General features: G+C 49.0%; 1 pseudogene; it reads left to right on the top strand.

The window, feature by feature from the left end:
- The first annotated feature begins 15,539 nt into the window (after positions 1-15,539).
- The window catches only part of LOC128574677 (histone deacetylase 2-like), a 49,873-nt pseudogene continuing 44,045 nt past the window's right edge, over positions 15,540-21,367 (top strand).

Below are 21,367 nucleotides of genomic sequence, written 5' to 3' on the forward strand. Positions count from 1 at the left end.
GGGGATGATTCCCCTGCAGGCCCCATGCCACCCTGCCCAGTGTGTTTGCTCCCTGCTAACCCAAGTCCAGGCTGGCTCAGCCCCATGTCCAGCCCTTTCTCGGCATATGGGCAAACCCCAGTCCAGCTCTAGAGTGACTGAGACTCTGGCCTCTGCTGAGAACAGCCATGATCCCTCCTGTGCCCTCAAAGGTAGGGGGAGCTGTTTAAAACCCATGTGACTTCATTTGGGCCTCAAGTCCTTGGGATCTCTGACTGCCTCCACCTCCCAGGTCATTCAGGGACTGGGCACTAATCGGTGGACCCCGAGCGAGGCCAAAGCTGCTCTTAGTGGTGTCCATGTGCCAGACCCGGGCCAGACCACCTGCTTCCACTCAGGCTGGGAAGTCCTTTTATCCCTGACGAGGGCATCTGAGCATCCATGGGCTCTGGGCTGAGAGGGCTCTGCCTCTGGCCCGGGTACAGAGAGCTGGGCCGGTCATCTATCCTCTGCCCACGGCCCAGCTGTATCTACATCTATGCCTGTGTCTGCCTATGTCATCTCTATCTGTATCTAATTTGTTCTTTCAGAAAACTGAGCCTGGGAGGTCTTCCCCTTGAGAGTCTCACTTCTGACACAAAGGTGCTGAAGTGGGGGTGGAGCCTGATTTAGAGTCAGCTCTATGGAATTGGAAGTGATGAAACAGATCATTTTCAATATCTATTCCATTTTATACCTTGGTGAGGTGCATCTTGCAACTAAATGCTAACTGGTTGGTTGCACTAATTAATTGATTTTATTGCCTGTTCTTGAGGCCTCTGGAGCTGCAACATGCAAATATATGCAAATGAACAGTGGAGTGGGTTAAACCCAAAGCCTGGGCTGATTTCTCTGCTCCTCTTTCCTGCTGTGACCCTCCTGCATTCCCAGGGAGCAGAGGGTGAGGGGAAGGAGAAAAGGCCTTAGAGCCGGAGAGACCTGGGTTCAAATCCCAGCCCGCCCTGGCTGCTGTGTGGTCTTGGGTGAGTCCCTTCACTTCCCAGTGCCTGCAGGTCTCCATTCCTACACCAGGGACACAGCATGCTTTTTTGCCAGCCCCCTGCAGGGCTGGGTGGGCCCAGGAGGCAGCGCTCAGTAAACATAATGCACACAGTAGGAAGCAGTGCCAGGGCTCCTAAATTAAGCCTTCCTGAGGCTGCAGGGAGGAACGCGGTCCTGGAGGAGCATGCGCTCTTTGAAGGAGACTGGGGATTTCCCCTAACGAGCTGCAACTGCTCCTTAATCGCGTTCTCTCCTGCAACTGCTCCTTAATCGAGTTCTCTTGCCTCCGGTCCCCGTCCAGCACCATGTATTTACGTGTGACCTTTGCTGAGTGCAGCTGTTCCTCTGAGAAGAATTTTTATTTGAAATTTGAACAGCTTGGAAGATTTATTCTATGTAATGAGCACAAAGTGTGTCTGTGGAAAACCTGCGCATATTTTGTTAGGAGAAGCGGGGCTGAGGTTTCTGAGGGGTGTTCCAGGCACCCCTGGGCAGGGGGGTTCAAGGCTGCTCTGATCAAGGGTCATTGAGAAGCTCCTTGGAGTTGTTGGTTCTGAACTGGATGCACCTCACAGAGCTCCCTCGGCTTTGTTGGAGCCAGGTGGGTGCTATGGTTTGCTGAGCACCTACTATGCACCAGGGCCAGGCACATGCTGAACTCCATCAACCCTCACCTGTCCCTCACTTTCCTGGAGGGGAGTCTGAGTTCCTGAGGATGGACTGACTATCCCAGGCCATTCAGCTTGTTAAGAAGCAGGAGTGGGATTTGATTCCAGCTCTGGGACCCCAGAATCCCTACTCTTCCCTGGCCCCATGTGGGAAGAACATGGGCTTTGTATGTCTCCCAGAGGGACCTGGGAGAATAGATGTTGGTGATGGGCTTTGCCATTGGCCCAATGAGCCTACATTTAATCCAGAGGAGCTGTGCTGTGCATTTCTTATGGACTCAGGGCTGGGAACATTAGAGAGGGTTCAAGTAAGGCTGGTCCTGGGTCCCGGGAATGTCCACCTCACAGGGCATCCCAAATCCAGGCAGGCAGTTGGGAAAAGAGGCAGGAAGGGATTCTAGGGAAGCCCAAGTCCTGCTGAAAAGGCAGTCTGTGGAGACTGCAGAGGACCAACTCACCGATGGACTGGGGCTGGTAGGGGGTGGGAGGAGCTCACCTGCAGATGCATCTACTGGACAAACCAGGCCCGGGAAGTGCAGGGCAGACCAGGAACAATTCCTGCTCGAGTTGCCCGTGACGTAGCTGGGGAGACGAGCTGGAAATGGGTGATTACACAGGGTGGGGAGGCAGGTGCACCACTGCTTCTGGCTGTGTGGCCTCAGGCAAGTTAACATGTTTTCCTGAGCCTCACTTCATCTGTGCAGTAGATAGTAGTGACCTCTATCACACAGGGTGGTGGTGAGGATTAAGTGCGATGACTCATATAACAGGAGAGGACAGAGCCTGGTACCTGTGCGTACCAGAACATATGCTCTTCTGGCTGCTCTGGGAAAGAGTTGAGAGAGCCATTAGTTCTGCTGAGAATGAGAAGAAGACTGGGCTTTGAAGGATGCATAGACGTTCCTCTGAAAGGGGGGAGGGGAAAGGAGGGAGAAAATGTAGCAGGAGCAAAGCCCAGGCAGGGCAGGGTGGGGTTAGGCTATTAGGAGCACAGTGAAGACCCCGTTGGCCTGGAGGTTCCTGGAGGGGAAGATGGGAGAGGTGGCTGGTGGTAAAACTGCCTAGTAGGAAAGCATGATATCTTGAGGTGGTGAACAGTGGGAGCCACAGCAGGTCTGTGAGCAGTGATGCATGTGATGTGGAGGACAGCTGTCTGTCCTGTGACTGCTGATGTCACCTGGGAAAGGGGAGGGAGCAGGAACAGAAGAACCAGTAATGCTGGGGAGGCAGATGTGTCAGGGCCCAGCACACAGTAGGGCTCATCTAGTGGGAGCTCCATTTCCCTGTCCAAGCCCTCACTTTACGATGGGGAAACTGAGGTTCAAAGAGGATAGTGACCTCCTCAGGGACACATAGCACATCTTGCTCTGGGACCCAGGGCTACTTTTGCCTTGGGGAGGAGCTGTAGATGAAGGAGGGGGAGGGGCAGGTGGGGTAGAAAGGAGGTGGTTGGGGGCCTTTGGGGCATCCATGTCAATAGGACAAGTGACAATTGAGTTTAAGGAGCTTCCTCTGCAGGGAGGGAAAGGAAGGCGGCTCAGTGGGGGCTCTATGTAGTCACTGGTGAGGTCTCTGTCCTGTCACCCACAGCTCAGGATGGGAGGGGAGAAAGGGAGGGACTGAGTCATCCTCTGTGAGCTTGAGCCACTATCCCCATGAGAGATGGTGGGGAAGCTGCTGGGGTCAGCTCATGTCTGGGTGAGTCTAGCACAGCCAGAGTACCCAGGGTGGGGCCAGCAGGCCAGTTAGGCTCCCACTCAGACAGCCCCTGCTTTGTCTGCCACCCTCTGCCCTCTTTGGCACCTGCAGATATTAGCTCCTTTACCCTCACAGCGCCCCACGGGGAGGTGGATGCTATTATCACCCCACCTAGCACTGGGGAGACCCAGCCCAGAGAGGAGCAGAGACCTGCCCTGGGTCTCTCAGCTGGAAGTCCCTGCTCTAAACCTCTAGCTCTGCTCAACCCCTGAGGGGCCACGGCCTTGGCACCTGCCCCCTGCTAGCCTCCCACAAATCTTTCTCCCAGCTGTAGTCACCTGGCCTGCAGCTCCCTGAACAAGCCTCTCCCTCCTGCCCCTGGGCCTTTGACCTGGCGGCTCCTGCACTGGGATTCCTCCTCTGCCCTCCTCCTTCTCCTCTTTCCTCCTCTTCCTCTTCCCCTTCTCTGCCCTGCTCCTCTTCCTCCTTCTCCTCTTCCTTCTGCTCCTCTTCTCCTCCCCCTCCTCCGGGCAGGATTAGCCCCTGCTCATCCCCAGGTCCCAGGGCAGACGGCATCTCCTTAGGGAGTGCTCTGACCCCTGCCAGGCTGGGCTAGGGGTCCCTCGACTTCCCCTACATATCCCACTGTGCTGTCATCATCTGTCCCCCACTGGACTGGGGGACCTGGAGGGCGGGGCAGCATCAGAGTCTCTGTCCTGAAGTGGCCGTAGGTTCTGGTGCAGGGCGAGCCTCTGTTGGTCCCCCTGAGGTACGGCTTTGCCCACCCTGGCTGTGGGGCCTTGGACCAGTCACCTCACCACTCAGGCCCCCCATCTCCTCATCTCTCGGGGAGGAGGAGGGGGACAGTCCCCATCTCCTAGGCTTGCTGAGATATAAGACTCAGAGGGCACCAGCCTAGTGATGACACTGGCAGTGTGTGTGCTGGGCAGACTTTGGCCTCCCTTTCCCCCTCCATGCGATTCCTTCAGTCCTGTCCTCACCCACCCTCTGAGAGCCCACGGCTGCTCTCCCATGGGACCCTGCCACCCACCTTCTCCCAACTTTCAGAGGAGAGGCAATTAGACCTTCCTCCAGCTCACACACTTCCTGACTTAATTAGCACATCCTGCTGGCTGAGGAATTACATAACTCAGACGCAGCCTCCCTGCCCTGACCAAGCACAGGCCTCCCCTCAGGACCAGTTACATAATTTGTGGGGTCCAATTAAAAATGAATATGTGGTGCCCTTGTTTAAAACTCTGGAAAACTGCTGCTAAACGTACTGTAAAGCTTTTCCCTTTCTGCTGAAGTCTCTCTCTTGTCATGGTGTTTTTTATTTGCTATTTAAAGTTCTAAGTAAAGAAAAATGAGAACTTGCAATTATTAGTATGAACTTTACCATTCATTTTTATGTTAGGCAATGCCAGCTTTGCATGCAAATTTAGGAGCATTTACACGGCTTACAGAATCACTGAAATTATACTGCAGGAGAACCTCTGTAAGTTGAGCTCCCCAGGGACTGTCACAACCTGGTCAACATACAGAGGTGGTCACATAAGGAACTAGGCCTACTGTGCTGATACATACATGTGGTGCGTGGCCCATCTATGAAAATTAGTTCAACTTGAGGAGGAGGTCAGTGTAGGGAGGCGATCAGCTACGGAGGTTCTACTGGATTTGTATTTTGTAGCATATTTACATATATTTCATTCATATGGGAGAGTAGAAATTCAGCACAAAATTAACTCACCTGCTTGGATTTCCTTCTTGATATTCACTTCTACTAACAGCCTCTACCTTTGGCTCGTGACTGACTGAAACGGGCACCCTGAATTGCCTTGTTTTTGCCTTTCTCTCCGTCACTTGCAGTACAAGTGGTTGCCTCATACAGTGCAGTGACGGAAGTGAGGAAGGAACGGAAGGTTCCTTCCTTGGTCATTCATGTTTCTTAGAATACCACTGCCTCTTCCTGCGTTTGATTGTTCTGGTTCAAATAAAAACTGGACCTTTGGGCTGTCAGCATCCCCACTTACTCAGTCCTAGCTGTGACACTCTCATCTTGTGCTCACTCTGAGTCTCGCCAAACTCCCACGCACGTGGATCTGCTGGAATTCTCAGCTGGTGAGGCATCGTGAGGACTCCGTGTGAATGGGATGGTTAGAGGCAGCAGGAACACGGGGTTGGCTCTCCTCCGCTCACATACACGTGCTCCATTGTCCACTGGACTTACAAAACACAAGGTCAAGGATGAAGTTATTAAGGATATTAAGATGGCGATAGCAGAGTATTAATTCTTTTTTTTATTATTAAATCATAGCTGTGTACATTAATGCGATCATGGGGCACCATACACTGGTATTATAGACCGTTTGACACATTTTTATCACACTGGTTAACATAGCCTTCCTGGCATTTTCTTAGTTATTGTGTTAAGACATTTATATTCTACATTTACTAAGTTTCACATGTACCCTTGTAAGATGCACCGCAGGTGTAATCCCACCAATTACCCTCCCTCCGCCCATCCTCCCCCCTCTGTCCCCTCCCTCTTCCCCTTCCCCATATTCTTAGGTTAAAAGTGGGTTACAGCTTTCATATGAAAGCCATAAATTAGTTTCATAGTAAGGCTGAGTACATTGGATACTTTTTCTTCCATTCTTGAGATACTTTACTAAGAAGAATATGTTCCAGCTCCATCCATCTGAACATGAAAGAGGTAAAGTCTCCATCTTTCTTTAAGGCTGCATAATATTCCATGGTGTACATATACCACAGTTTATTAATCCATTTGTGGATTGATGGGCACTTGGGCTTTTTCCATGACTTAGCAATTATGAATTGGGTTGCAATAAACATTCTGGTACAAATATCTTTCTTATAATGTGATTTTTGGTCTTCTGGGTATATACCTAGTAGAGGAATTATAGGATTGAATGGCAGATCTATTTTGAGATCTCTTAAGTGTTCTCCACACATCTTTCCAAAAGGAATGTATTAATTTGCATTCCCACCAGCAGTGTAGAAGTGTTCCCTTTCTCCACATCCATGCCAACATCTCTGGTCTTGGGATTTTGTGATATGGGTTAATCTTACTGGAGTTAGATGATATCTCAAAGTAGTTTTGATTTGCATTTCTCTGATGATTAAAGATGATGAGCATTATTTCATATATCTGTAGGCCATGCGCCTGTCTTCTTCAGAGAAGTTTCTCTTCAAGTCCCTTGCCCAGCCTGCGATGGGATCACTTGTTCGTTTCTTGCTTATACGTTTGAGTTCTCTGTGGATTCTGGTTATTAAACCTTTGTCGGAGACATAACCTGCAAATATCTTCTCCCATTCTGAGGGCTGTTTGCTTGCTTTACTTACTGTGTTCTTGGCTGTAGAGCTTTTTAGTTTGATCAGGTCCTAGTAGTGTATTTTTGAAGCTGCTTCAATTGCCCTGGGGGGGGGGTCCTCCTCAGAAAATACTCACCCAGACTGATTTCTTCAAGAGTTTTCCCTGCACTCTCTTCTACTATTTTCATGTCTTAAGTTTAAATCTTTAATCCAGTGAGAGTCTATCAGTTAATGGTGAAAGGTGTGGGTCCAGTTTCAGTCTCCTACAGGTTGCCATCCAGTTCACCCAGCACCATTTGTTAAATAGGGAATCTTTTCCTCACTGAATGTTTTTAATTGGCTTGCCAAAGATCAAATAACAATAAGTAGCTGAATTCATCTCTTGGTTCTCTATTCTGTTCCAGCAGCTACTTCTCTGTTTTTGTGCCAGTACCATGCTGTTTTGATCACTATCGATTTGTAGTATAGTCTGAGGTCTGGTAGCGTGATTCCTCCTGCTTTGTTTTTATTTCTGAGTAATGTCTTGGCTATTTGAGGTTTTTTCTAATTCCATATAAAATGAAGTATTGTTTTTTCAAGATCTTTAAAGTATGACAGTGGAGCTTTAATAGGGATTGCATTAAAATTGTATATTGCTTTGGGTAGTATGGACATTTTAACAATGTTGATTCTTCCCAGCCATGAGCATGATATGTTTTTCCATTTGTCAACATTTTCAGCTATTTCTTTTCTTAGAGTTTCATAGTTCTCTTTATAGAGATCTTTCACGTCCTTTGTTAGATAAACTCCCAAATATTCCATCTTCTTTGGCACTACTGTGAATGGGATAGAGTCCTTAACTGTTTTTTCAGCTTGACTATTGTTGGTATATATAAAGGCTACCGATTTATGAATGTTGATTTTGTAACCTGAGACGCTGCTGTATTCCTTGATCACTTCTAAGAGTTTTGTAGTAGAATCCCTGGTGTTTTCCAGATATACAATCATATCATCTGCATAAAGCGAAAGTTTGATCTCTTCTGATCCTATATGGATACCCTTGATCACCTTTTCTTCCCTAATCACGGTGGCTAAAACTTCCATTACAATGTTAAAGAGCAGTGGAGACAATGGGAAGCCTTGTCTGGTTCCTGATCTGAGTGGAAATGATTTCAATTTAACTCCATGCAATAGGATATTGGCTGTGGGTTTGCTGTAGATGGCCTCTATCAGTTTAAGAAAAGTCCCTTCTATACCAATTTTCTTAAGTGTTCTGATCATGAAGGGCTGCAGGATATTATCAAAAGCTTTTTCTGCATCAATTGAGAGAATGATATGGTCTTTGTTTTTTAATTTGTTTATGTGCTGAATTATACTTACAGATTTACGTATATTGAACCAGCCTTGAGACTCTGGGATACAACCGACTTGGTCATGATGTATAATTTGTTTGATGTGTTGCTGGATTCTGTTTGTTAGGATCTTGTTGAATATTTTTGCATCTATATTTGTTAGTGATATTGGTCTATAATCTTTTCTTGTTGGGTCTTTTCCTGGTTTGGGGATCAGGGTGATGTTTGCTTCACAGAACGTGTTGGGTAGTCTTCCTTCTTTTTCTACATTTTGGAATAGGTTGAGTAATATAGGTACTAGTTCCTCTTTAAAGGTTTGGTAGAATACTGACATGAAGCCATCTGGTCATGGGCTTTTCTTTTTAGGTAGATTTTGTATGGTTGATGCTATTTCAGAACATGATATAGGCCTGTTCAACATTTGCACTCGATTCTGGCTAAGTCTTGGAAGGTGACATGCTTCCAAGTATCAGTCAATTTCCTTCAGATTTTCATATTTCTGAGAATAAAGTTTCTTGTAATGTTCATTAAGGATTTTTTCAATTTCTGAGGAGTCTGTTGCTATTTTGTCTTTGTTGTTTCTGATTGATGAGATTAGAGATTTAACTCTTTTTTTCCTGGTTAGGTTAGCCAAAGGTTTATCTATTTTATTGACCTTTTCAAAAAACCAACTTTTTGATTTATTGAGCTGTTGTATAATCCTTTTTTTTTCAATTTCAGTTAATTCTGCTCTAGTTTTAGTTATTTCTTTTCTTCTATTGGGTTTGAGGTTGGAATGTTCTTCCTTTTCCAGTTGCTTGAGATGTCCCATTAAGTTGTTTACTTCCTCTCTTTTTGTTCTCTTGAGGAAGGCTTGCAGTGCTATGAATTTCCCTCTTAGGACTGCCTTTGCAGTATCCCAGAGGTTCTGCTAATTCGTGTGTTCACTGTTGTTGTGTTCCAAAAATTTGTCAATTTCCTTCTTAATCGCATCTCTGACTCAGCTGTCATTCAGCATAAAGTTATTTAACTTCCATGTTTTTGTATGAGTATGCAGATTCCTGTTGTTACTGAGTTCAATTTTTATTCCATGTTGGTTCAGGAAGATGCAAGCAATAATTTCTATTCCTTTAAATTTACTGAGGTTAGACTTGTGACCTAAGATGTGATCGATTTTGGAGAATGTTCCGTGGGCTGATCAGAAGTATGTATATTGAGTTTTGTTGGGATGAAATGTTCTGTAGATGTCTGCTAAATCCAAATGTTGGATGGTTAGGTTTAAATCTAAAATTTCTTTGCTCAGCTTCTTATTGGAGAATGTATCCAACACTGCCAAAGGAGTGTTGAAATCTCCGACTATTATGGAGCTAGAGGAAATCAAGTTGCTCATGTTTGTTAGAGTTTCTCTTATAAATTGAGGCGCATTCTGGTTGCGTGCATAAATATCGATAATTGAAATCTCATCATATTGAGTATTACCCTTAACAAATATGAAGTGACCATTCTTATCCTTCTTTACTTTTGTTGGTGTACAGCCTATTGTGTCTGCAAATAGGATTGCAACACCTGCTTTTTTCTGATTACCATTTGCCTGAAATATGGACGACCATCCTTTCACCCTGAGTCTATATTTATCTTTTAAGATAAGATGTGATTCTTGTATGCAGCAAATATCTGGCCTGAGTTTGTGTATCCAGTGAGCTAACTTTGCATCTTTAGAGGACAGTCTAAGCTGTTCACATTAATGGAGAATATTGATAAGTCTGGTAAAATTTTGGGTATCGAGTTTTTTGAATGTCCAGTGGACATTTTTAATCCTTTCGCCACTGTGGAAGTTGGAGTTTGATCAAAAGTTTCTGAGTGAGTTTACTTTTGTGGTAGAGTATTGGGGTGGTCATTATGGAGGATAGGTCTGACAATATCCTGAAGGTTTGGTTATGACAAATTTCTTCAACATATGAATGTCATTAAAGTATTTAATTTCTCCATCATAAATGAAACTCAGTTTACCTGGATACAGGATCCGGGGTTGAAAGTTATTTTGCTTTAGGAGATTAAAATTCGATGACCACCCTCTTCTGGCTGAAAAGTTTCAGCAGAGAGATCTGAAGTCATTCTAATATTCTTCCCTTTGTAGGTAATGGATTTCTTACATCTGGCTGCTTTCAGAATTTTCTCCTTCATATTAACTTTAGTAAAGTTAATTATCATATGCCTGGGGGATGTCTTATTTGGATTGAGTTGTGCTGGGTTTTTGAAACTGTCTGCTATCTGAATTTCAGAATCTCTTGTCATATCTGGAAAATTCTCTTTCATAATTTCATGGAGAAGGGCCTCTGTGCCTTGGAAGGCCACTTTATCACTTTCAGGGATTCTAGTGAGGCAGATATTAGCCTTCTTCGAATTATCCCAGAGCTCTCTGAGAGAATGATCCATTTTTTCTGTCCATTTCTCTTCCTCTTTGAGAGTTTGGGAGCGTTCAAAGACTTTGTCTTCAATGTCAGAAATCCTTTTATCTGCTTGGTCCACTCTGTTACTGAGGGAGTCTACTGTATTTTTCAGATCTTTGAGGGCTGCAAATTCTTGCTTCAGTGTGTCAAAATCTTTGGTGTTTTTGTCTTTAAATTTGTTAAATTCTTGAGACAGCTTTTGAATTTCTCCTCAAATTTCTAATTCCGACTTTTGAATTGCTCCTCGAATTTCTAATTTCAAGTTTTTCTTCATTCTATTAGTTTTGTTTGCAATCCAAATTCTGAATTTGATTTCTGACATCTTGGCCAGCTGTTTATTAATGCGATCTTCAGTTGCATCTGCCATGTCTTTCCTTGGCGGGGGGGGGGCTTGATCTATTCTCCTTATTAATGTTACCAGAGTTTTTCTGCTGATTCCACCCCATGATTATTTAAAACTGTTTGACTTTTCCTCTGGAGGTTTGTCGAGGACCTGTACAGTGCTATGGCCTGAGAAACTGGGGACCTGTTTGGTGTGGTGGTGCTAAGTGGCTCTGTCTTGATTTCAGCTGGTCTCTGTCCAACCCTAGTGAAACAATTACTATGGGTTGAAGTCTCAGCTGTGGAGAAATACGAGCAAATTAAGTCACCCCTCCCCCCACTGGTAACAATTGGAAAAGGAAAATCAAACCTTCCTAGAACCACATGCCTAGGGTACCACTTGGATAGTCCTTGGGCAATTGGCTCAGTTCAAAAGGTCCAAATCAATTGTCTCAGTCAGCACCTGTCTCAGGTGGGAGAGTTTAAAAGGCCTCTGGCAACTAGATCGCAGGGGTCTCTGGTAACTCAAATATGACTTGCTCTGGTGCTCCATGAAGTCAGGAGGATCCACCCAGCAAATAGATTTGTCTGGGAAGGTTGATGCCTCCTTCCCCACCTTGCACCTCTGTCACACGCAGTCACTAATAACCCCACAGGGCTGTAACCCAGTTGCCTCCAATGAGGAGATACTCCAGGGGTTTTCACCTTCCTGAATCACAGGGAAATCTATATCTGCTCAGCCTGGCTGCTGCTCTCTGCCTCTATCCAGCAGGGGGACATGAGGCCTGATAACCTCGGTGGGGCTTGATGGATGCTGGGGTTGTTCACTCAGTTCCAGCCCCACCCCTGATTTATGTTACTGACAGAACAGAACAGAACAACTTTGCGGGAATTTGTTTCTGTCCCTGCTAAATTCCCCTGCAGAAGAGAAGCTGCTTTGAGTTCCCAGAACCTGCGCCTCAGGCCCTGTCTTTGCTCCTGCAGGTTTGTATTCTCAGCATGGTTAGCTGTCAGTTCTAGCCTCCTGCCTTCCTTTGTCTCTAGGCTGACGATCCCCTGAGGCCAGGTGCGTCTTAGGCTCAGTAAAGTGGTCCTCTGGGTCCTCCCCACCCTGGGAATCTCCAGCTCTGCGTGTGCATTTTCTAGTCCTCATGCTCCACCCAGGCCGGTACCGCCTCAGGCAAACCCTTTACTCATGGGGCCTGCCTTTCTGTTCCAGATCTGTTCCACCATGGTTGCCACCTGAGAAAATGCCCAGCCTCCTCTGGTTGCCTAGAGAGACAGGGGTTCTGACTTTGGAATATCTGGGAGTGAGCCCTATTGTTGTCAAAAGATGGCTGCTGCTCTGCGCCTCAGGGCACTGCTGCTGTGGCATGGTTCCCTGTCAGCTGACCGTCCTCTCCTCACTCCTGTGGTGCAGAATCAGCACAGACCAGCTGCATTCCAGGCCCTGTCCATACCCCTTGAGAAATCACCCAAAAAATCTGGTTCTGAGGGCAGGCCTCCCCCATATCTCAGAGTGAGAGTGGAGGGGAGTGCTTTGAGCTCAGAATTGTAGGTAGAGAATATATACAGTTTTATACAGTTATATGCCTGGCAGGAGAATGCTGTGGCACCCTAGTAGGGGAGGTAGGTCCAGTTTTTTGAGGGTCTCTCCCGTGGAGTGCAGTGGGAGGACCTTTGAACTCCACTCGTTTGTGGGGCACTCCGAGCCATTCTCATGGAGGATGGGACTCCCGTCTGCTTGGTGATGGATTTTGTGTCTTTTGTTTGTATCCTTGGGGTCGCCGCTTGCCTCAGTGGGGTTGATGTGCGTTCTTCAACCTTCTCTCTTGGTGCAGCTCTAATCCACCAGGTTACTTGCTAAATTTTTGTCCTTTAACTCTCCTTCTGGACAGGAGCCTCTGTGGAAAGCTGGCTTCAGTCAGCCATCTTGTCTCCGCCCTCCGTTTAAACCACTTTGAATATTGTTTTGTGCCCTAGGGTGGTATTCTGGTTAGCCACTGCTACATAACAAATCATCCCAAATTTAGTGGTGTAAAATAACAACCCGAGGCTAAGAGCTAGGAATTTGGATAAGGCACAGTGGGTATGGTTTGATCTCCATTCTACAATGTCTGGGACTTCAGCTAGAATTCAAATCTGGCCTTCCTAGATTTGAATAATTGGAAGTGATTTGAACAACTGAGTGTTGAAAGAATCTACAGAATGCCTCACTCACATGTCTAATGGCTGGAGCCAGCTGAGAATGTTGGCCAGAGTACTGCCTGTGGCCTTTCCATGTAGCTTGGGCTTCCCCACAGCATGGTGGCCATGGAGGGTAATTGGACGTCTCACGTGAAGCTTTTAGGAACCAGCCCTAGATGGGAAATGACTTCCACCATGTACTACTGGTTAAAGCAATCACAATAGACCTCATTCATTCAAGGGGAAGGGACAAAGACTTCACCTCTCTATGGCAGAAGAAATGAAAAAAATTGTGATTATGTTTTAAAATTGCAACTTCTGCTGGTGGAGAACATGGCTGTTGCAGAAAATTTGTCAAAGATCACCCCTTATTCTAAGTGCCATCTCTAAATATGACCCATCAACATCCACAAGTCTCTTCACTCAGCAAATACACATGGCCTATTCCCTTCTGCTCCAGAAGCCAAGAAGACAGGAGGAGGTTGGAGCCCTGTGATACTCAACAGCAAGGGTTACCTCCTTTCTGGGAACCAGAACTGCCAATTCTCTGCCTGTACATGAAAGTCTTCTCTTTTTCAAAAAACAATAACAGCATCTTATGGGGATCATATTAGCTCGTGTGATTCAGAGCCAGTGCATCCGAAGGAAAATGTGGGTTTGTGACTCCACATTTGATGCAGTGAGAAAGCCTCATCTCTTGGACTGCAGGTTGGACTGAGCTGCCGGTCCTCATCCCTACCCTGACACACAGTAGAATCGGGGATGAGACCCCTGTTTCCTCTGAGCTGACCTTTCCCCTTCGATAGACAGTATCTCTGCCCAGGGGGAACTGACCCGTAAGCAGGTGGAGAGGGCAGTGCTAACTAACACACAGCCTTGCCCAGGGAGGGTATTTCCACCGTCACCTGCTGTGTCCCTCACTGGGCCTGGCCCTGGTGGGTTTCTGCTGCTTCCCCTGAAGCCTGGACAGAACGTGGGTTTGAGAAGTCAGAGACTCAGGAGGGAGGGTGTCCCCTTGGGGCACTTAGCTCAGAAAATGCCTGTGAGTTAAGAGTTTTATGTTAGGGTGGATTTACCAATTGAGTTTCCGATTGATTTCCTGGGGGAAGTGGGGATGGATTTACAGCTCCTGGATCGGGTTTGCAGGCTTGCCTGGGATCTGTACGAGGAGGTGTCGGGTAGGAAGTTATTGACATGACCTCCCACATGGGGAAGGGCATGATAATGAGTTTATGATAAACCCACCTTCATAGGGTTTATTGCTAGGCCCTCAGAGACAGAACTTCATGCAGACACGTGGCTCTCCAAGTGCCTTAGGGAAGAGGAACATGAGCCATAAACTCCAGGAAATGAGCTACCCTCACAGCCACCCCTCCTGGGCCCTCAAAAGCCTGGCTCTGCCCTAAGCCCTCTGGATTTGCAAAGGATTGAAGTCTGTGCAAAGTTCCTGGCAACTGCAGAACTCGGGAGATCTCCAAAGACCTGGGGGCTGGGTGCCCCCGCTGCCCTTCTTACAGTTCCAATTGCCCCTGCCCCCGGCCCTGCAGTGCCCTCCCCACAGCAGGGCTGTCAGTGCCCTCCCCACAGCAGGGCTGTCAGTGCCCTGCAGGCTCTGAGAACAAGGGCGGTGGGAATCACCTTTGGTGTGGGCTCGGCAGCAGACAGCCCTGGGTTTGAATTCTGTGGGGCTGGTCCTCAGTTTCCTCACCTGTGAAGGGGGAGGGAGGAGACTTCCCTCTGGGGACTGGTGTGGGATTAAACAAGACGGTGTGAGGAGGGAGCACACAGCGTGTGGCACGTGGTGAGCAGGACGCAAACAGGTCTGAGTGAAAGAGTAGACTCTGAGGGCTATTATCTGTGTGACCCTGGACATGTGTCTCAGGATCCTTGTCCTCAGTCTCCTCCTCTGCTAGGTGGGATTAAAGTTGTTGTCAGGATTAAAGGGGACTGTGAAGGTCAAGCACTTAGCATCATGCTGGGCACGTAGTCAGTCCTCACTGGGTGTTTCTGCTGAGTCCCTTCTCCTGGGAGTCCAGTGTTGCCTGGCAGGGCCTGTGGGCCTGACCCTGAGCCAGTGTGGTTAAGGGTGAGGAGTCCAGATTTCTGCCCACATCCTGCTGATGAAGCTGGGGAGATAAAGCAACTCCTGGAACTGGCACTGTGCGGAGCTGGTGAAAACACGGGAGCTGAGTCCTGGCTCAGCAGCATAACCAGCATCAGGGTCTCAAGGAGGTCACTTCCCCCATCTGAGCCTCAGTTTCCTCATCTGTGAAATGGGGAGAATGATGAAGATCTCAGGCATGACTGAGGGTCTCTAACCTGCTGGGCACTATTCCTCTCCGCTTACCATGTACAAGGCCCACTACAGACCTGCAAGGCAGGTATCATAGTTAGTCCTGTTTCACAGGCAGAAAACAAAAGCTTAAATAGGGGAAATTTCTTGCTCAAAGTCAACAGGAAATGGAGGAGGCAAGATTTGAACCTAGGAATTCTGGGGTTCCAGAGGGCACATTCTTGCCTCCCTGGGGTTGCTCTGAGGGTCCCCTACGATGAACGGTATGGATGGGCTCCGTAGCTCCAAAGTGCTGTAGAAACACCAGACGTGGCCTCTTCTATGGGAGACAGAATCTGAGCCCCACACTGTGGCTGGGCTCTTGGACTGTGAAGTGCAGTGACAACCATGACCGACTGACCTCACTTCCTGAGCACTACCTAAATGCCAGGCATTGTGACAACACTTTATATCCACGTTTCATCAACTCCTCTGTGAGGTGGGAATCGTGACTCCACCTCACAGACAGATGAGGTGACCGAGGCTCAGATGGTGGAGCCACCCAGCCAAGGTCACGCAGCAAACTGGAATGTGGACACAGGTCTCTCTGACTCCAGGGTCCAAATTCCTCCCTCTGAGAAGGTGCCCCAGCCCATGGTATTACTAAATGTTAGCATGAGGCTTGGGATGTTCTGTGACCACCTGCTGCTTAGGGGGAAGGTGGGCTGAGGTCAGAGGCAGTGACTGTGGGGCCTGGAGGAGTCAGGGCAGACTTCCTGGAGGGGGCGGCCTGTGCACTGAGGGTAGAGAGGTGGGCAGGACTCACCAGCCTCTGGCCAGAGGAGGTGTCAGAGAGTGAGCTCTGAGTCTGTGAGTGCTTCAGGACGCAGGGGAGGTGCTCCTGAGTCACTAGTGGGGCTGGAAGATGCCCAGGCCAGACCGCAGGCTCTGATGTCCCCAGTATCATTAGTCCTCTTGTCGCTGGTTTCTGTCCCTTGTGTGAAGAGGTTGCATGTTTCCTTATATATCAATGTCATGGTTTTATCAATTTGGCATCTCAGACCCTATAATCAGGGGGTGAGTTATAGCTTTCTCCTCTGCCACTTACTCAGTTCTATCGACTTGTCCTTCCTCATTATTAAGCAAGTAATTCTTTCCATGAGCTTCCATTGATTTCTAGATTGAAATATTTCTTGATGCACTTTTAAATGAGAATTCTGTCCCATAAGCGCTAGCCTTTCAATTGGGGCCTGTTTCATTGTAAAAGCAGCATCCGTTCCTCACTGGGGACACCTGTGTACCCTCCTCCTGGGGTCATGAATGAGGACATGTAAGCTGACATACAAGAAGCCTGAGCCCAGCAGAGGCAGGTGGCAGCTGTTCCGTGAACACCAGCTCTTCCTGTCCTTGAGTGGACGCCCCTTGGCTGGGCGTTAGAGTATGGCCTGGCCACGCCAGTCAGTATTACCTGAGTATAGTCTCTCCACCCCGCCATGTGATGTCATTGTCACCAAGCCTTCATGAAGCACCAACTGCATGCCAGGCCCTGTTTATGTCACACATTTGAGCCATTTTTCCTCTCTTGATTGGCACACGTGAGCATCTGGCACGTGCTCATTTGGGCAACACCAGGAACATTGTGACATGGCCTAAAAAATAAACCCTTACGTTTTGGCAATTCTGGAGAACTCTGTGATGTTTGAGAAAGACACCCTTGCTGGGTCTCTGTGTGGTCTCAGCCTGGAGGGGGAGAGGACAAGGGTGTTGCTGGGCATGTCACTTAGCAATGAGAAACCAGGATTATACATTTTGACACTCGGCCATGTATAATTTGCTGTCTTAGATACCTGGGTTTGCAAATGGCAATAGGGTGGATTTAACTACTTTAGTTACCTAACCTCTCTGGACCTCAGTTAACGGCTTTGGAGCCTAAACTTAGATGTAAATCCTTGCTTAGCCACTCATGAGTTATAGGTGCTGAGCTGGGTCTGGGGACACAGGAGTGGGGAGGACAAGGTACCTATGTCCACAGAGCTCATAGTCTGGTGTGGGTAGGGGGAGGCAGAGGAGAGAGGAGGCCTTGACCATACCTGGTCAGTCAGGAAAAGCATCCCAGAACTCAGGGCCTTAGCACACTGCTGCACAGGCTGTGCACTGCACAATTCACACATGGACCAGGATGTGAACGTGCCTGCAGAGTTGTTCAGGCAGCAGCCCTGCCAGAGAACATGCCTAAGTTGTGTTTCGAAGGATACAGAACTGGTGATACCACCATTGCCACCACCACCCTGCCATCCGAGAGGTTGAATGGTTTTTCTGAGTCTACACAGCAGGAACTGAAACATTTGAACCTGAGCTGGTAGGGGCAGAGATTCCTGTGAGAAGGTAAAATCTGGACTCTGGCATGGACCATGGCTGTGCAGTGTGTGTGTTGTGTGTTATGTGTATGGTGTGTGGTTTGTGAGGTGTGTTGTGTGTGACGTGTCCTGTGTAGTATGCTGTGGTGATGTGTGGGGACTGTGTGTATCACACACACACACACACACACACACACACACTCTCACACACAGTAGCTAGCTGCTGAGCAGTGGGCCCTTCCCAGCCTCTCCACCTGGTGCACCCTCCATGGTTTTCTGGCTGGTCCCCAAGGTGGGCAGAGTCAGCAGTCAGGAGCCTGGAGGTTGCAAGAAGCCCCCCTCTCCATCTCTCCCTTCCAGACCCTCTCTCAGAAGTGGAAGACTCTGTCCTGGGGAACCAGACAGACCCCCCCAGGCCAGTCAGGCTGCAGTGAGAGGGGATTTCTGGGGGTCCTTCCTAAGGGCACAGGTATGGGAAGTATCCAGAGAAGGTGCTGGAAGGAAAGAGGGCTGTCCTGAGCATCAGCCACCCTTACCCTGGTTCACCAGCAGCTCTGCTGGGCTGTGACCCCAGGAGATGTCCAGTCCCCCTGCCCTGCTTGCACACTTCCCCAGGCCTCCCCACTCCCATGACCCAGGAGGGCTTTGGGTGCGGGCTCATCATACAGCAAGTGGGGCGGCTCCAGGAGGACACCAGGCTGCCTCACCCTGGCCTGCGCCTTCCTCTAATGCCAGAAACCGGGGCAGCGGGGCTGAGTGGGCACAGGTACCCGGCATCAGCAATGGGAGGGCCTCAGTGCCAAGTGACCTCTCCGTCTCAAGTTCAGCTTTTGTTTCTCTCTGTTAGGGATTCCAATTGCAGGAGCATTTTTGTCTGTGTTTTTAATTCTCTCGTCTGTCATTGTGCTTTCTCTCTGGGTAATCTGAGGCTTGCCAGCAGCTAAGTACGACGTGTACATTCAAATGAAACGCAATAAAATATAATTGAACATATTTCTTTCATGTCTGGGTGGTGGATTAATCTCCCTGGCATATCTCTATTTCATCTTTGTTCCTTCTGCTTTGTGTCTGAGGTTTTCCCTCCCCTCCCCAGAATCACTGGGATTTAAATGGCTCCCTGGCCCCTGCTCTTGGGAGATACACCCACGATCTTCATGCTCCAGCCTGTGTCCCTGTGTCCCTGTTATTGATAAACCACGTTCCTGGGACTGAGGAGAGGGAACTGCCGGAGTCTGCGAGGGCATGCAGGGGGTCCACCGATAATGGGGGTGGGAGCTCGGGAGTGGGACTGGGAGGATTTCTGGGGGTGCAGAGAACCCCTGGGCACAGGCTCTCAGGGGGTCCTTCTGTTGCTCTGGAGCAGAGGCTGCCTGCCTGTGACATGATTTTCAGCCCAAGAAGCCATCGTGGGTCCCCGGTGAGGGCAGGATGGGCAGAGATGCCCTGGATGTGGCCGTGAAGCTCAGGCTCAGCTCAGGAGGAGCCTAAGAGACATCAGAGGGAGGTCAGCAGGAAGGATGCTTCTGCTCCAGCTTATACCCTGGCTCACCCTGGCAGGTGACTCAAATTTCCTGAGCCTCAGTTTCCCCATCCATAATATGGGCATATGTCAGCACATACCACAGAGTTTGTACGGAGGAGTAAATGAAATCGTGCCTGGTACACAGTGAGTTTTGAGTGCATGGAGACTAGTAATAGTTGTTCATTCACTCATTCATGCTCCCATTTTGAGGTCCTACTGTGTGCCAGGCCATGTGCCAGGCATCAGGCAGAGAAGAATAAAATCTCCTGTCGCCAAAAGTAGCTCATGGTCTAGTGGTGAGGCTGAAACCAGCTGTCTAAGAGGGGCATAGCTGTTGTGGGAACAGAGGAGGGACAAGATGAGTCAGCCCCAAGGGAATCAGAGAAGGCTTCATGGAGGAGGTGACCCTTGAGCTGAGTCTGGAAGAGAATTTGCTTTCCGAGAGGTGGTCGAGGGGAGCAGGGCACAAAAGCCTGAAGAGAGCAGTGCGCTGGGGACAGGGGCTGGTCTGGTGGGCCCAAAGCCTGGGGACTGTGGGACAGGGGAGTGCAGAGAAGGTGGGGGGAGGATCGCAGCAGACTTGAATTTGCACTTTATCAGACTGGTGCCTGGGAGCCATGGGTGATTGGGGGTGTAGGGGAGGGAAATGGTCAGAGTGGCACGTAGGTCCTTCTACAGATGGCAGCCCTGAGTGGGGACACTATGAGTCAGTGCCCCTCAGGACTCCCTCTGGGGTTTCAGAGTCCCATCTGGTGCCTCCGATAGCCCCAGACTTGTCCCGGAGTCCTCCTTCCATTGCGTGTCCCTGTGTCCTTCCTTAGTTGTCCTTCTTGGAGCAGTGCCAACTCCATCCATACTCCGCTCCTCTCCTCCCCCCACTGGTATTTCCTGAGCACCTTCATGAGTGCTGGGTGCTGCAACAGGGGCTGCAGCTGGGATAAAACATACGACACCCCGACCCAAAGCTCATAGCCCAGTGGAGACACAGATGGTCACCAAATATCTGGGACCCACCCTAAGACGAGGTTCCCAGGCCTTTGCTAGGGTCTGACTTTGTCAGTAAGGCCAAGGGGTTTCCCTGAGGGGAATATTCTTACCAAGAACAGAGGGGTGAGGGGAAGAAAGTCCAGGAGATGAGGAAGGCGGGTGCCCAGGGCCCAGGGGCAGTGTGAGCATGGGCCTGTGGGGGGCAGAGGTGCGTGTACAGAAGTCAGGGCCTGAAAATGGTCCCTGAAGGAAGGTGGAGACTTGAGGGGAGTGGGGACAGTTGGGATGGCTGTAAGTTCCTGGCAGAAGGTGAAGCCTCTGGCATAGTTAGGACCTGGGGAGCCAGGTTGATAGTGAAGGTCATGGTCACTGAGGCCTTTGTCCTCCTCACCTTCTCAGGAGGAAGACAGGTTTCTTCTTGTCTTTTTTGTCCAGTGTGTTTTCCAACCCCACCCATGCTCCTATGTCACACCCTTTAAGGACCCGGAGTGGGAGCTTGATTTCCCAGAGACACACAGCAAGTGGGACAGAGCTCCCAGAGAAGGGCTCTGCCCCTCCCTGGTGTGCCCTGGATGTTGCTGTGAAGTATCTGAGGCCGCAGTCTCTCCAGGTTCTGCCCAGATGGCCATAGGCACCCCTCTGGAATCAGTGGCTAAAGGGCCACCATCTTTATAGTGTAGATTTTTCTTTTTAGACAGTTCAAAGAGAAGTTGACTAATGGATCCTTCCCTTTATTATTTTTTTTATGGTATTTTGTTATTTTACATTCTCTAGCACACAGACTCTCCTGTAGCAGCTGACTGTCCTTGAAGAAACTGCCCCTGTAATGCCGAGGGCACCTTTCAGGGTGTGGCCCTGGGTGGGCCTGCTGCAGGTCTCCTGGGCTCATCCTCCCAGTCAGCCCTGCGATTCTTGCTGCCTAGTCCAGGAGGTCTTGAGCTCTGTGTCACTAGACGGGTCCCCAGAGACTGGGCAGCCCTTGGTGGGGGACTGGGGCTATGATGGGGACATGATCTTCTGCAGATGCCCCCCACCTTGCCCTTCATTCCATCTCAATGTCAAGGTGGAGGAGGGAGGAGGGGCTGGCAGGTACCCATGGCAGCCATGCTCGGCTTGTCCCCCAGGGCCCAACTCCATCCCCTCCCCTTCCTTGTCCCATCCCAAGGGCTAGGCTGTGTTTTCCCCATTTCACAGATGAGGAAACTGAGGCTCAGAGAGATTGAATGAGGTAGTAAGCAG

Source organism: Nycticebus coucang, chromosome 22, assembly GCF_027406575.1.
Source record: "Nycticebus coucang isolate mNycCou1 chromosome 22, mNycCou1.pri, whole genome shotgun sequence".
In the NCBI taxonomy this organism is placed as follows: domain Eukaryota; kingdom Metazoa; phylum Chordata; class Mammalia; order Primates; family Lorisidae; genus Nycticebus; species Nycticebus coucang.